Here is a 16,937-nt window from a genome sequence, read left to right on the forward strand (position 1 = left end):
GATGTTTTCATGTTAGGAATTTTGTTATGTTCGTCTGCATGCAAAACATTCAATGAATTGCGTGATGCAATGACATTCACGTATAAAATTTTGAGGTCAGTTGCTTGAAATATCCTATAACTTAAGGGAATAATCTTTATTCGTTCGAACACTTCATCCCAGAAGCTTTTTTATGAAACATTCAATGGTTAAAAAAGACACTTTTTTTTCATATAGCAGAGAATTCTAGACTTGTTCCTTTTCCGGCTAATAATGACTGCACTTCCATGTTATATACAATTTTTATTAGTCGCAGCTAACAAAATTAGGCTTGACAGTGATTATATAATTCTTCGTTGATATTTTACTTCAGGTACGAAATTGCTTTCCATAGAAAAAGGAATGTATAACCTTGTATAAAGGTGTTTTGTTAGTCATTGTAAAGTTTCCTATACCATTCAATTTCAAGTTTGAATCAGGGCACCTACTCCTATAATCAAAGCTAGAGCCTGCACTATATTATAATTCTAATGTAAAGGTCGTGGAACACTATGACGCGCACTTTAATGCATGTGTTTAATTGACTGCACTTTCATATAATACACGATTTTTGTTACTCAATAAGCTATAAATTATTAAGTAAATACTTTCTACACTTGGCAGAGTATCCTCTTCGCTTCCCGCATTTTGTCTCTCATCCCCATTTTGCTCATCAATCACTTTAGAATACAAAATTAGGTTTTAGATTTAATGTTTCACAATAATATGCTATATGATAATCGATGTTCGATTTTAAAGTATATTTTAATTCATTGTCTGCAAAAGATTTAAGAAAATGCGTGATGCTGTTGAACGAATCTGCACAATTTTTGGGCAAGTTGCTTGCGATGTCTGAGGACTAAAACGAATAATGTTAACCCATGCATTTCAGCAATGATTTTATTCTATATTTCAATTGATGTTTTCATTTTAGAAATTTTGTTATGTTCGTCTTCATGCAAAACATTCAATGAATTGCGTGATGCAATGACATTCACGTATAAAATTTTGAGGTCAGTTGCTTGAAATATCTTATAACTAAAGGGAATAATCTTTATTCGCTCGAACTCTACATCCCAGAAGCTTTTTTATGAAACATTCAATGGTTAAAAAAGACACTTTTTTCTCATATAGCAGAGAATTCTAGACTCGATCCTTTTCCGCCTATTAATGACTGCACTTCCATGTTATATACAATTTTTACTAGTCGCGGCTCACAAAATTAGGCTTCAGAGTGATTATTTAATTCTTCGTTGATATTTTACTTCAGGTACGTACGAAATGGCTTTCCATAGAAAAAAGAATGTTTAACCTTGGATAAAGGTGTTTTGTTAGTCATTGTAAAGTTTTCTATACTATGCAATTTCTAGTTTGAATCAGGGCACATACTCCTATAATTAAAGCTAGAGCCTGCCCTATATTATAATTCTAATGCAAAGGTCGTGGAACACTAAGACGCGCACTTTAATGCCTGTGTTTTAATTGACTGCACTTTCATATAATACACGATTTTTGTTACTCAATAAGCTATAAATTATTAAGTAAATACCTTCTACACTTGGCAGAGTATCCTCTTCGCTTCCCGCATTTTGTCTCTCATCCCCATTTTGCTCATCAATCACTTTAGAATACAAAATTAGGTTTTAGATTTAATTTTTCACAATAATATGCTATATGTTAATCGATGTTCTATTTGAAGGTATTTTTTAATTCATTGTCTGCAAAAGATTTCAGAAAATGCGTGATGCTGTGGAACGAATCTATACACAATTTTTGGGCAAGTTGCTTGCAATGTCTGAGGACTAAAACGAATAATGTTAGCCCATGCATTTCAGTAATGATTTTATTCTATATTTCAATTGATGTTTTCATTTTAAGAATTTTGTTATGTTCGTCTGCATGCAAAACATTCAATGAATTGCGTGATGCAATGACATTCACGTCTAAAATTTTGAGGTCAGTTGCTTGAAATATCTTATTACTAAAGGGAATAATCTTTATTCGTTCGAACTCTTCATCCCAGAATCTTTTTTATGAAACATTCAATGGTTAAAAAAGACACTTTTTTCTCATATAGCAGAGAATTCTAGTCTCGATCCTTTTCCGGCTAATAATGACTGCACTTCCATGTTATATACAATTTTTATTAGTCGCGGCTCACAAAATTAGGCTTCAGAGTGATTATTTAATTCTTCGTTGATACTTTACTTAAGGTAGGAAATGGCTTTCCATAGAAAAAGGAATGTATAACCTTGAATAAAGGTGTTTTGTTAGTCATTGTAAAGTTTCCTATACTATGCAATTTCTAGTTTGAATCAGGGCACCTACTTCTATAATCAAAGCTGGAGCCTGCACTATATTATAATTCTAATGCAAAGGTCGTTGAACACTAAGATGCGCACTTTAATGCCTGTGTTTTAATTGACTGCACTTTCATATAATACACGATTTTTGTTTTTCAAGAAGCTATAAATTTTTAAGTAAATACCTTCTACACTTGGCAGGGTATCCTCTTCGCTTCCCGCATTTTGTCTCTCATCCCCATTTTGCTCATCAATCACTTTAGAATACAAAATTAGGTTTTAGATTTAATGTTTCACAATAATATGCTATATGTTAATCGATGTTTTATTTGAAGGTATTTTTTAATTCATTGTCTGCAAAAGATTTAAGAAAATGCGTGTTGCTGTGGAAGGAATCTACACAATTTTTAGGCAAGTTGCTTGCAATGTCTGCATGAGGACTAAAACGAATAATGTTAACCAAGCATTTCAGCAATGATTTTATTCTATATTTCAATTGATGTTTTCATTTTAGGAATTTTGTTATGTTCGTCTGCATGCAAAACATTCAATGAATTGCGTGATGCAATGAAATTCACGTCTAAAATTTTAAGGTCAGTTGCTTGAAATATCTTATAACTAAAGGGAATAATCTTTATTCGTTCGAACTCTTCATCCCAGAAGCTTTTTTATGAAACATTCAATGGGTAAAAAAGACACTTTTTTCTCATATAGCAGAGAATTCTAGAACTTGTTCCTTTTCCGGCTAATAATGATTGCACTTCCATGTTATATACAATTTTTATTGGTCGCGGCTCACAAAATTAGGCTTGACAGTGATTATATAATTCTTCGTTGATATTTTACTTCAGGTACGTACGAAATGGCTTTCCATAGAAAAAGGAATGTTTAACCTTGTATAAAGGTGTTTTGTTAGTCATTGTAAAGTTTCCTATACCATTCAATTTCAAGTTTGAATCAGGGCACCTACTTCTATAATCAAAGCTGGAGCCTGCACTATATTATAATTCTAATGCAAAGGTCGTTGAACACTAAGATGCGCACTTTAATGCCTGTGTTTTAATTGACTGCACTTTCATATAATACACGATTTTTGTTACTCAAGAAGCTATAAATTTTTAAGTAAATACCTTCTACACTTGGCAGGGTATCCTCTTCGCTTCCCGCATTTTGTCTCTCATCCCCATTTTGCTCATCAATCACTTTAGAATACAAAATTAGGTTTTAGATTTAATGTTTCACAATAATATGCTATATGATAATCGATGTTCTATTTTAAAGTATATTTTAATTCATTGTCTGCAAAAGATTTAAGAAAATGCGTGATGCTGTTGAACGAATCTACACAATTTTTGGGCAAGTTGCTTGCAATGTCTGAGGAATGAAACGAATAATGTTAACCCATGCATTTCAGTAATGATTTTCTTCTATATTTCAATTGATGTTTTCATTTTAGGAATTTGGTTATGTTTGTCTGCATGCAAAACATTCAATGAATTGCGTGATGCAATGACATTCACGTATAAAATTTTGAGGTCAGTTGCTTGAAATATCTTATAACTAAAGGGAATAATCCTTATTCGTTCGAACTCTTCATCCCAGAAGCTTTTTTATGAAACATTCAATGGTTAAAAAAGACGCTTTTTTTTCATATAGCAGAGAATTCTAGACTCGATCCTTTTCCGCCTAATAATGGCTGCACTTCCATGTTATATACAATTTTTATTAGTCGCGGCTCACAAATTTAGGCTTCAGAGTGATTATTTAATTCTTCGTTGATATTTTACTTCAGGTACGTACGAAATGGCTTTCCATAGAAAAAAGAATGTTTAGCCTTGTATAAAGGTGTTTTGTTAGTCATTGTAAAGTTTCCTATACGATGCAATTTCTAGTCTGAATCAGGGCACCTACTCCTATAATCAAAGCTAGAGCCTGCCCTATATTATAATTCTAATGTAAAGGTCGTTGAACACTAAGACGCGCACTTTAATGCCTGTGTTTTAATTGACTGCACTTTCATATAATACACGATTTTTGTTACTCAATAAGCTATAAATTATTAAGTAAATACCTTCTACACTTGGCAGAGTATCCTCTTCGCTTCCCGCATTTTGTCTCTCATCCCCATTTTGCTCATCAATCACTTTAGAATACAAAATTAGGTTTTAGATTTAATTTTTCATAATATATGCTATATGTTAATCGATGTTCTATTTTAAGCTATTTTTAAATTAATTGTCTGCAAAAGATTTAAGAAAATGCGTGATGCTGTGGATCGCTTCAAGAAACAATATTACAGCGGTTTTTATATAGTGTTTTATTTTTATGTTCCTATATGCAGACAATTTATTAATTTTTGGGGATTTCGGGATGATTGTTTTTTTTTGTTTTTATCGCGTCAAAATTGAACTTCAGTGAAAAGTTTTTAGAAAGTTATTGTGCTAGTGGAAAGTTATTATGGACAATTCTATACGCAATTTAGTGCTTGTGTTTGCCTGCAGATCTAATTCCTTTGCGGGAAAGAAACTCTTTCTTTTCTGGGTAAATTGGCAATGCATATTATTTGCCTTTCTCGATAGACAGTATATTAATTAAATTGTCGTCTAATCCCGTCCAGTGGTATCTCTAGTCCATTGTTTACCTTTTCCCAGACCTGATGAAGTTGCGTTCCTTGCCAATACTTTTTCTGACCATATTTCTAAATAGTATATACATTGGATGAACACTGATGGCAATCAACCTCAAATTACTGGTGGCATGCATAAATTGAATAGAAAAATTGAATTTCGCCCCTGGAACGGTACCATATACAAAAAAGGTGAAAGGAATTTGGTACTATTGAAATCTTGAAACACAAAGAATAAACCTGATTTGGCAGGGCGGAAACGTTTTTTTCGTAAAAAAATTGAAGTTGCCTTCCATGTGATTTTGGTATTGCCATTTGTTTGTTAATTTTGCAATGTGAATGAACATTGCTGGGAATTGTTGCGTGGAAGCCGAGAGCAATAAGCTGGCTTCGATGTTAATTTAAGGCCGCGCGTTCCACTTGTTATTATGTCGTCATAATACAATCTAATAATAAAAACAGGGGTTCGTTGCGCTGGCGATTCCGTGGGAAAGACAATGTCATTCGTGCAGCGCGTAAAAACCAAAAACGGAAGTTTGGAGAGAGCGGTACAACATTTGTTCCCAATGGAGTTAAGTTGTGACACACCAAAGAAAACCAAAACCCTTAATCCGGAAGTAGCGGAATTCAATCCACGTCCCAAACGTGATGCAGCAGTGGCGGCAAAGCTACGAACGAAACAAGTGGCAGAAGCGGATGAAGAATCACTTGATTAAGAACAAACTTTCGATTAAAAGGCATTGCATGAGAAATATATATACATCTCTTACAGAATGTATATAGGGGAGTGTGTCGAATATTTTTGGAATAAATTAATATTATTAGTTAATTGTGAGCGTGCGGACACGTGACCATGTTCAATGGGCCGGGTTGATGTGATAGAATGTCAACGTGCAAAAAACAAACAAGAAATAATCGAGACGCTGGCGAGCGAGAAATAGGGAACGTTTTGTATTACAGTTTGTTGACATTAAAGATTGAAATATATTTGTTGAGTGACTTTTTTTCGCAGAACCTCTTTGGAGGCGGGTAATTTGCGAAACGTGGCACCTCAAGCGACGAAACCTGCAGATAATAAAAAATTCAGCTCCCTGCGCAAAATCCCGCCTGTTATAAAACAGACGTCCGAACGATATATTCTGCGTGGAAAATGAGTGTTTACAAGTGTTTTGTTCCAGTGGAAAATGTCGCTACGCGCACAAAAATCTGTCTAATATTACTATTATTTTTATTTTCTTTGAGTATCAATCATGAATGGCCAGTCGAACAGTATTTTCGCTTTATACATGTAAATTCATGTCAGGGCGCTTTTATGTACACCCCCAGCGAGCAAACATGTGTTTGAAAACCTGCTATTGCTATCAGTTAAACAAGTTTAGTTTCACTCGGCCTCAAAACGCTCGCAGTAATCCCTATACATTACAGGTAACCTAGTTGCACGTCGTATACTAAACTTTTTAAATTTACTGAGGCTTAGCAAATATGCAACCTTCCAGCTAACTCCTGGAATATAAAGGAGGGATAATCGTAATTATTTTCCAAAGTAAGGGTTCTCGAAGATCCGGTTGTAAATTTACCCATGCAGCAGTCAAGAAGTTTATGAGGTTTAATTTAATTCCACGTGTGTCACCGACGGCTGGTTACTTCTTCCAGGGGAGTTTTCGCTATTTGCAAGCGCAAAATTTGTACCTGGGCAAAAATGCGTGCTTTTTGCCCAATCCTTTCCTTTATACGCATCAAGTCATAATTATAATAATGAGAGAAACATGCATTCTTACTTTCATCCAGCTCTTTTTTCAATTTTCCAAAATAATTTCGCGGCTTTCTTTTGCAGAGTTCTGAAAGCAAAAATGTTCTATACAGTTAACGGGCGATGACTATGAGTCACGTACGGACGATAGCTCTCCATGGTGATTTTCCATGTGAAGTGCTTTGCCAATGGACCTTATGCGTTATAGTTAATAGAAATATTTTCTATTTTTCTATAACTAGAATTAATTTTACATCTGCGCAACCAGAGAAGAATTGATTTAATTCTCTTCTGGTTGCGCCGATTCACTCTTTACACACGAACATAAGCATAATGTGGTCTCAGAAATGCTCTGCTGCCCTGCATAATTTAAAAATTCTGCAAAATTCTATGCTAGGGAACTACACTATAGACAATCCAGAAGATAAGAGATTGTCTTCTGGATTTCTATGTTTACACAATATATACATGCTATACGGAAACTGATATGAAACACTACACATGTGCAGCTTTAAAACATTTATTCCTTATAATATTTATTGGTTAATTATAGTTAATTAACTATAATGATTATGCGGAATAAATGTTTTAAATTGCGTAGTGCCACCTTAAAAGGACGCGCAGCATAAAATGTTAAATGTTTGAAACACCGGAAAAACGTAACAATCTGAATAATTAGTAACAGAAAGGCATTGCGCAGGAGGCACATGCTTAGTTTTAGCGTGTCTGGGTCACATTGTACAGTTCTGTTTGCATCAGATGGCGTATGCAAGGCGCAGATACAACTCATACAAGTTTAGCACGCTAGAAAGACGTAGCTACAAAGGTAAAAACCGTCCATTTCTTTATAATGTTACTGCCAAATGAACTTTTTTGTGTGAAAAATGTTTCTCTAAATTTATATAGATTTATATAATGTAGGATTTATATAGCAATAGCCTTTTTTGAAATAAAACCTAATTTTATTGTTCGTCGAAAAGACATGTACAAAAGCCTTAACCTTGACGAACTAGTAGTTAAGACCTGGTTCAATTGTAAGAAGAACTGCTAGAATGGAAATTATGGTATATATTGCATATTGTGGAATTTTCAAATTAAATCCACCTGTGAGGTGCATTAAAATTACTAATAGTACATTTTTGGTATTGCCTAAACAGTACTTTAATTACTACGATTTCTTAGTAATCTCAGTAAAGTATCTTTTACTGCATAATTTGGGAAATTTTAATCATTAAGTTCCCTAATGTTTTGAGCAGAACCAATTATGCACAAAGGCCTCCCTAACCCTCTTTATATAATTCAGCCATGAACTTTCATTCTTGTCTGTGCTTATAGTCTTTGGATTTATTATTGACCTCTGGAAATTTAGGATGTATATATGGCTATTGAACTGGTGCAATCAACTAAACTACCTTTTATTTGGCGCCATGGAAGATCCTTCAAGCCATAGTCATATCGTAGCTCTTCATGTTTGTTGATATCTCTCTTTGCATGAAGAACCAAGTGGGGCTGGTTGTTGACTACAACTTTCCTCATATAGCAATTTGCCATTTTAGATTCTATGTCATTCACCATTCTCCCAAAGCCATCCGAAAATGTTGCATCAACGCTTATGAAAATATTTACAAAATAAAGGTATGTTGAGATATCTAAAATTATTTATACCATGTTTAAGAGTGCCATGCATTCATACCATTTTTGTCTACTAACCAAAAAGAATCGCAAAAAAACAAAAAACTTCCAAGTTTTTTTTCATATTCTTTTTCCCTTCTCTGTCCTTCTTTTTTGGTGACTAATTCCCCCTTGTACTCAAGGAGGAATTCTCCTTTCTGGAATGCCCTCTTTGTGAAGATACCATAACCTTCATATTAAGAAAGGTTTTTGCTGATAAAATCATGCTAGCTGGCTATAGGCAGGTAAAATGCTTGTGCACTTAGATTGGTAATTTTATACTATGATTCATGGCAAGGAAAGAAAGGCAAAGCTCAAAGTAGGTGCACATGAAGTTGAACTAACCCCAAAAAGCAGGAAAATGAGTTTAAAAACTAAGTTGCTAGTCAAGTTGCTAGTAATAATAATAGGGCAAGTTGGACATGTATAAACTGGTTGCCCTCAACAAAAATAATAATAATCCATCAAATAATTGTTCCATCCAAAAAGGGGCAGTAAAATATATGACATGCCCAATTAGGCAAGCTGTGGTTCTTGTTAAGTCACAGGCAAATGTATAGGTGTTAAGTTATACCATATTTGAAGTTTTAAAATCCAACTTTTTGGGTTGTGGCATGCATGCTTGCACCTTTGCTGTGTGGCAACATAATGATTAGTCCTATAACTTTAATGATAAGTTATCCTACAGGCCTGCCTTGCATCCTGAAGTCCTAATATATTAATATAAAAAGTTATATACCAATGTTGTTGTTAATAAATCTTTGTTCCAGATCTTCACTGTCATTTGGTAGCGAATTTGGTTTTCTTTGTTCCTAGAAATCGAGAGCCTTGCAACATGATCAATATATTTACAAGAGAAATAAACAATGATCGACTCCAAGGTAATCAATCATTGTGAAATATATCTTTTATATTTGGCTGTATAATATTGCATATACCCATTATTGGACAAGGTTTTACTGATAGCATGGAAAATTGGTGGTCTTTTTTTACAATCTCATAGTAATTTGATTTATCTGAATTATCTGTCTGAAAAGTTGGGCTTAATTAAAAGAAGAATTCAATTATAGTGGGGCAAAATAAATTTGCAAATATCATAATTATATTGATTTCCGATGTTTAATCAAATGTTTGATTCTTGGGTATGAAGTACATTATAGTTAATTATTTGTGTCTTTAATCAAGGCAATCAATGTAATTCAATGTGTTTTAAACCTGGTTTAAACATAAGAAACCTAATGCTCCCATTTATTCATTGGGCACCAGCTGATATTTCAATTGGTAGACATCAACCTTAGAATTGAAATAGCTGTGTCATATTGATATATTACAGGCTAATGTTAATGCTTAATTTGAAGCGAGTATGTCTATTGGACACATATGTACCAGCTATAGAAAGTATCAAGATATAGCTAAATTTAATTATTTCTGATTTTCACACATATACAGAGAACCCTTTATAAATCGATCTACAGCAGTTGAGTTAATACAACTTAGATTTGAGAATGAAAAACTACACTAGCTATGCTATACTATGCATCATTTGATTAAATCTATATATGCACTTAATTGTATTGTAAGAATATCTCAATAAAAAGTAAACATGTATTTGGAAATGTCAGGGCCGATTGTGGTTCACAGCCCTGAGGAATACATATAAGTATTGTTGCTTTTTGCAGCTGTTTATAAACACCTCACATTAATAACTGATTTTACTTAGAATACTTATCATTATGACTATTTAATAAAGTAAATCTGCGAGCCTGAGAAGTTGCAGTATGTATTAGTTTAGAGATACTGAACCAAACCTTTTCAGGCTATAATGTTCAAATAAGAATCCATCATATCTAGGTAATGAATGGTGAATTACAGGAATAGGGGCACCATCTCCTTGCAATTAATTGATGTTTTTTAATTGACATGTATTTTTTCCTTAGCAAAATCACTACAGATTGGGATATGTTCATAACACTGAATTATGAGTATAAAGGTGCAAAAGTGATATAATACGGTAAATATCACATGATGTAGGAATTAAAATAAAAACATGGGTATAGTTGATAGCAGGGATATAGTAAACACCCATTTGCTGGTTATATTTTGTCATTTTTTTAAACTTTTTCTTATTGTGGTTCTTCATGATGATTTATTATGCATCACTTGAATGTTGATGCAAATGTTGATCGACTGTTTCACCATAATCATACCATACTTTAGTTTATAATCAAAACTCAATATAATAGCATGTAATTAGGCTAGTGCATTTGAAATATTTACACATATGCACATTGTAAACCAATATGTGTCTGTGCTTTTGCAAGAAAAATGCACCAGGCTGTCTATGTAAAGCAAAAATCTTCACATATGCGTTGATAGATTTCAAAATTAGATCGTAGCTTAATAATTTTTCACTGTGCACAATGAAATTTTCAAATTTCGGACTGGATTTCTTAAGCCTTAATTGATCTTATATTGCCCCTGATTGTATTAACAAGTCTTCAATCGCAGTCAAATTTACCGAAATAATTTGATTACAAGATAGTAGGGCTTGCATTATTTGATAATTGTTTAGAATCCATTCAACCCCTTAAATATCGGTGATTAGCTATCACTACTGACTTCAAGCATCCACATCAGCTGCAAGTTCAACATGTTGTATTTTAGTTTAGCGTTGCGCCGTAATTTTTTGTTTAGTACATTCTGCAAATACTCGTGAAATATTTCAAAATCTTGCAGATAATATAAGTAAAAATTGTATACCATATACAAAACCATTGTATAACTGAAAAATTTTAGACAAATAAAACGATCCCGGTGTTTGAATAAACACGTTTCGTTTAGTATATTGCACCTTCATTTTGACCTTGGGTGCAAATCGTCGTACGCGGCAAGGAGCAAGGTCATTCGATCGTGAAGGGCAAATAGGTCCGTCCGAATGTATGAAAAGCCGAAATGAAAATCGTAACTCTGCCATCCGTGTCTTATTCTATTCATTTTCCAACTTTATTGTTCTTTTGAATAATGGCACAAACCTGATAGACCATTTGTAAGGACATTTTATTATTTGCGCTAAACGCGCACATTTAATATACACCTGGTCATGGATGCAAAGACACTGTATTACTCTGACTTTGTTGTTTCAGTATTAACTACTACTTGATTTGGTTATCCAAAAATTGCGGAAAAGAAATCCAAATAAATGTTCTAAATATATTATTGCATAGTTACACACACTTTTCTTTCTTCATGTACATGTAAAAACGGCTAAATACAGTACGACGAATTGTGAACTGCTAACTTACCTTTATACGACGACTTTTTCTTGTTTCTTTTTGGTCGGCCATTTTGGTCAAGGCCCTTCTGAAGCCTTAAAATGTTCAATTCCTGAACATAAAGATAACATAAAAATATAAAAAACTAAGACGAAATTCGTTGATCTAATAACTCCATTTAACATTTTCAAAGGTTGTTGTAGTGCAGTACCAGGATTTTGGTAACAACGTACTGTTCCGCGAGCACCATGCCAGCAAGATATACACCGTAATTTTTCACCTTTGAGTTTGACCAAAGTGAGCGAAATATTCGTACGTTAATAAAATATATGTACGTTATACACTCTTTTGGGAAGACATGGTTAATTAACAAACCAGTTGTGAAAGATAGAACTTACTTTCTCAGGAAAACTTGCTTGGCCTTCGCTTTGGTTTTTGTCTTTGAAGTGCTTTGAAGTGCTCCTCGTTTGAAACGACGAACAGAAAACAGTTAAAAAAAAAACTGTACATAGTATACGCTGTTAGAACTTGTACCAGGCGTGTTTAATCACACAAAACAAACGCAGCATATATATGGAGTGCTGTTTCGATAAAGTTTTTTTTCAGAAAATTTTCTTGTTGATTCAACTTCCAGTGTTGCTTGAACAGCACAGATATCAGTCGAATGCCCCAAGCTAGAAAGCATGCAAGAATTCAGTCGATGCAAAGGTTGCTTGATACATGGTTTTTGCTTGTTCTGTTGCGTGATTGGCGGTTAATCGCGCTATATTGTATATAAGGATTTTGATTGACTCTTTTCGATTACACGTCATCACTGATTTCGCTTGCTATTCTAATAGTCCCTTTTGATAATTGTAGCTATTCCACATTCATTGGTAAAAATTAAAAATAATCATTAAAAATCTCTAAAACCCATCTCATTTAAGGTGGTTCTGAATTGAAAATGTAATTTTGTAACGTAATTCTCGAAAGGACGTATGTTTTTAAAGAATATTCAAGTTGACTAAGCGAGTTTAAGATGCGCCAAATCTACGACGCGGACGTGACATTGAAACTGCTACTAGTGTTAGGAAACCAGTATTAATTTGTTTTACATACGGCTCTGACGTTGTTTATTAAAAAGCGTCTATAATTTCCATTCCTGTTGGAAAACTGTAGAAAATAGAGCAATTTTAATTCACGTCCGCGTCGTAGATTTGGTGAATCTTAAACTCCCTAATAATAAACAAAAGACCCTTGTCTACTAATCCAAGCAGTTAGGGCCATTTTCAATCTTGGCTTACTCTTTTGTAGTGTTACCGAAATACGCTATTTGGCAAGCAAGCAGTACTCTTTTTGCGGCATAACAAAAGCTCATCATTTTTTCTGTGAGACAACGGGGTCTATAGTCTTTTACCACATGCAGGACTTTTACAAATAAAGCTGTCCATTGCCATCGTCCGTGATTTACAGCGCTCATCATCTACATTAATCTACTGTCAATGATCTAGTGTGGTCTTCCGACATCGACACTCCTAGCGATGGCAACCATCATCTGCCATCACCTAGTGCCATCTTCAATTACTATTATACGCTCTATCTTCTGTCACCATCATTGTCATGTAATTCATGTAATGTCATCCACCGTCCTTTTGTAATCCCTTGTATGTAATTACGCGATTATGTCTGTGGTTAATAATTTTCTTTGGCTTTGCTAGGCTTTCGTCTGCCTTGTTGAGAACGTCAATTAGCGCTGACTGTTGTAATTTCTTGTATCTACCCTGTGAATACTTTATGGTATAACAAATACTTTATGGTTTCCGTGTTTGCAGGGCCCTATCTTAATTGCGGGGGGGGGGTGTATACTCATATATTCGTCGTATGCCCGATTGATTTCCTTTGTACGCTATTGTTCCTACGGTATATTAACATGAATATATGAATATACCCCCAATTAAGCTTCTAGCTACGGCCCCGCGAGTTTGGAATATATGGCCTGATCCAAACACACGGGAATGTTGCGAGAGTTAAGAAAGCGATTTTGCGAGCTTTTCTTGAATTCGAGCAAGATTCCCAAGCGTTGTATCAGGCCATCCAAGGGATTCTTTCAATTTTACCCAGAAATCTAACACACATATCCACAGTTTGAAATGTTTAAATGCGTCAAAATATCCTGCCATTTCAGGATATGCTCCTCCAAATGAGTTACTACGTCAAAAAGGTTTGAATAGTTTATATCTTTTAGTTATAGACCCTGAAACATTCCATCCTGAAAGGTAATTTTTTGGGCGAATACCTCGAGTGTAAGGTATATAATTAGTATATTATATACCGAACCCAAATCAAAATCAAACTTTCTGTAAACCAGTCCCCCTGGGCCGAAATTAGATGATGTAATTGGAAGAGGTGTTTTGATTAGTGAACTCAAATAAGACTGGAACCCTCACTCTGTCGAAAGTTTCAAGCCAAGATAGCGGACACTGAAGCCTTTCTTGTCAAAACTTGTAGATGTGATCCAGGCCTCCACGCGGAACTTTCGTAGGTGAAATGGCGCGAATTGTTATTTTACCTTTGAAGTTTCCGTGCCAGAGGCCTGAATCATATTTATACCTACAAGAGAGGCTTCATGGCTCCGCCATCTTCACTCATTAATGAGGGAAAGTCAGAAAGTGACCGTTCCAGTCTTATTTGAGTTCACTGATATTGATATATTCGTTCTTTCCGACCGATTGCTTTTGGACGTGTATGCAATTTAAAAAGAAATCCGCCGCTACAACTGATTAAACTGAATATATGAATAATCACATCCCTCCGTAATTATCGCGTTAGTTTTGTCCCGGAAGCAATCGAAGTATAGCCGGCATAGTGATTTGTGTTACATGAATCTTGATTGATTGACTTCAAAGAATGCGATTGCGAATGTTGCAGGACGTGCTTGTAAGACTACTAGATAAATATATTATTGTAATTATTTTTAATATGTATTGTATTGTACATGTGTTACAATCTACAATGTATTTTTTAGCCACGGTATGTAAAATGCTTAAGAAACTCTTTAGAGAGAAAGTCAACATTCAATATTATATTAAAATTTCTTGTTTTTAAAAAATATATACAATCATTGACTTACACAGTACACACGTATTACATTTTTGTTCTGAAATATTTTTTAATATGCTACTTGAGTTTCTAAATAATTTAATGTTATTTTAGAGTTTCATTAAATAGACAGTATACTGGATACATCGTGTTCTCCATGTGGAAAATTAGAATTCAACTCATCTTAAAATACTTCCTCTGGTATGTTTTCAAATGTCTTGTGAAACCATTTGTTACACCGGTTGCATTCGGCCATGGGCTGGTCTGACATATATGGACGACGACAAGTGGAGAAAAGACATAGCCAAAGCAGATCAATTTTTTCATCTTGTAAATGCATGAGATCAGCTATTTGCATCTTCATTCATTTGCCAACGGTCATCCAATTGGAATCAGAGTTATATTAATTAGACACTGACTTTCAGTTTTGATAATCATGCATATATTGAAATAGTTAAACCCTTTGCGTCATTCTTGAGCTTAGTCTTGATTGCTGTTATTACCAAACACTAATACGTCTTAGTATAATTTCAGTATTGAAAAATGACCTTTGAGCATTCTGATTGGCTCCCTCAGCAGTAACTATGAGGCAATAGTTACTGCTCAGAGCAGTCTGAGCAGTAACTATTGCTTTTCCCCATAAAAACATGGCTGAAAATACTCAAAATCGTTTTGGAAAAATTTCGGAAGCAGAAATTGAGAACATAAATCAGTTGTATTTATAAATAAAACTTTTTCAATACTGAAATTATACTAAAACAATTAGTCGCCTCAGGCTCGGTGATTACAAGCTTATATTCACTTCGCCTTCGGCTCAGTGAATATAGGCTTGTAATCACCTCACCTTCGGCGACTAATTGTTAAATATTTAAATGCATATTTGAAGGGATATTTAAACTGTGTGCTGGACTCGAACCAACACTAAGTCAACCTGACACAGTGTATCAATTTTCCTTCAATACATTTAAAATACGACAAGAACATTCAAAAAATGGAGCAATTCACATAAGAGAAATAGAAAAATAGAACAGAAAAGTTCAAGTCATCTCTTGTAATTGATATCTACAGCGTTCATCACATGAATTAATTCCCAGTTAACAATAATTGCTAGCAGGTTTTGGAGAGGTCTTTATATATTAGTCAAGTGACAAAACTTACATTCTTCACATATTTCAGATGGTCAGAAAGTAGAAACATGGCTTGATGTCCAACTTCTGGCACAATAGATATAGGAACAATGCACCTTTAATATAGGCTATCATGAATCTTCTGCTGCTTTACCTAAATGTTAGTTCGCATTGATTAGTTGGTGAAGAAACTAGGTCTCAGGTTTGATTCCCGCCGTTTTGAAGTTAATTTTTTAGCTTACCCGGTTGGCAATCTCAGACCAGCAACATCCCAATAATCATTTCAAACCTGAGTCATATGCACACAATCAATAAGGTTAAATTCTTAATTTTTGTAAACTGATGTATTTCTCAGCGTTGAGAATTAATCTGTTAGCCGTAGACCATTCTTTGACTTCGGTGACTGCATCTTAAAGAAAACTGTTTGTGCCTTTGTTTACCGGATCAGAATGAATAGCCGAGGAACCTAATTTGTTGCAGGAATCTTTAGAATTACGGAGTAGACGCGGTGGCATAGCGAATGACTGCGACGCCCCAAGACATATTGGAGCAAGGAGATGGGAGCGTTGACTGCTACCGTGTATGGGTTCACTGGAATGCTGATTGCTGAAGCCGGGAATTTTTCCGTTATAGCGGATACATTTGCTTTCAGAAAAGATAAAAAAATGCCATACACATTTGTAACATTTACATTCTTTCAGTCGCATATACCGCGTCCTGACTTTCTTTAGTGCATGTGGCTGCATGAAGGGCCCCCTTACTGTTGGGGGCCTTTAGTTCTTCAACTAACCCTACCTAACGTGCACTACGCCACTAAGTAGACAGTTTGGAATAGTAATTATATAATCACTATAGTGAAACACGCAATGTGATTGGTCAATAGCCGTGCAGGATCAGACAATCCTGCACGCGTTTTAGACAATCCTGCACGCGAAATTTAATTTTAATAAAGTTAACCGTTGTTTCACTACAGTTATTTTATAAAACAATTACCAAATGATTTTCCGTGCAGAATTGCGTGATCCATGCACTTGGGATGTTGCTCGACTTTCGGAAAGCGTGAAAATACACTCGCCTACGGCTCGTGTATTT

At 34.6% G+C, this 16,937-nt stretch overlaps 2 long non-coding RNA genes across 2 annotated transcripts; one reads left to right on the forward strand and one right to left on the reverse strand.

The window, feature by feature from the left end:
- Window positions 1–629: 629 nt before the first annotated feature.
- On the reverse strand, window positions 630–4,532 carry LOC114542179. The gene is made up of 5 exons (XR_003689509.1): window positions 4,393–4,532; window positions 3,452–3,523; window positions 2,507–2,578; window positions 1,568–1,639; window positions 630–698 (listed from the first exon to the last, which is right to left on the reverse strand). It is a non-coding gene; the product is annotated as an uncharacterized LOC114542179 (long non-coding RNA).
- Window positions 4,533–7,417: 2,885 nt separating this feature from the next.
- On the forward strand, window positions 7,418–13,581 carry LOC114542177. The gene is made up of 5 exons (XR_003689507.1): window positions 7,418–7,523; window positions 8,254–8,332; window positions 9,139–9,249; window positions 10,306–10,379; window positions 12,934–13,581. It is a non-coding gene; the product is annotated as an uncharacterized LOC114542177 (long non-coding RNA).
- Window positions 13,582–16,937: the final 3,356 nt, after the last annotated feature.

Source organism: Dendronephthya gigantea, unplaced genomic scaffold (assembly GCF_004324835.1).
Source record: "Dendronephthya gigantea isolate DGI-Jeju-01 unplaced genomic scaffold, DenGig_1.0 000342F, whole genome shotgun sequence".
NCBI lineage: Eukaryota > Metazoa > Cnidaria > Anthozoa > Malacalcyonacea > Nephtheidae > Dendronephthya > Dendronephthya gigantea.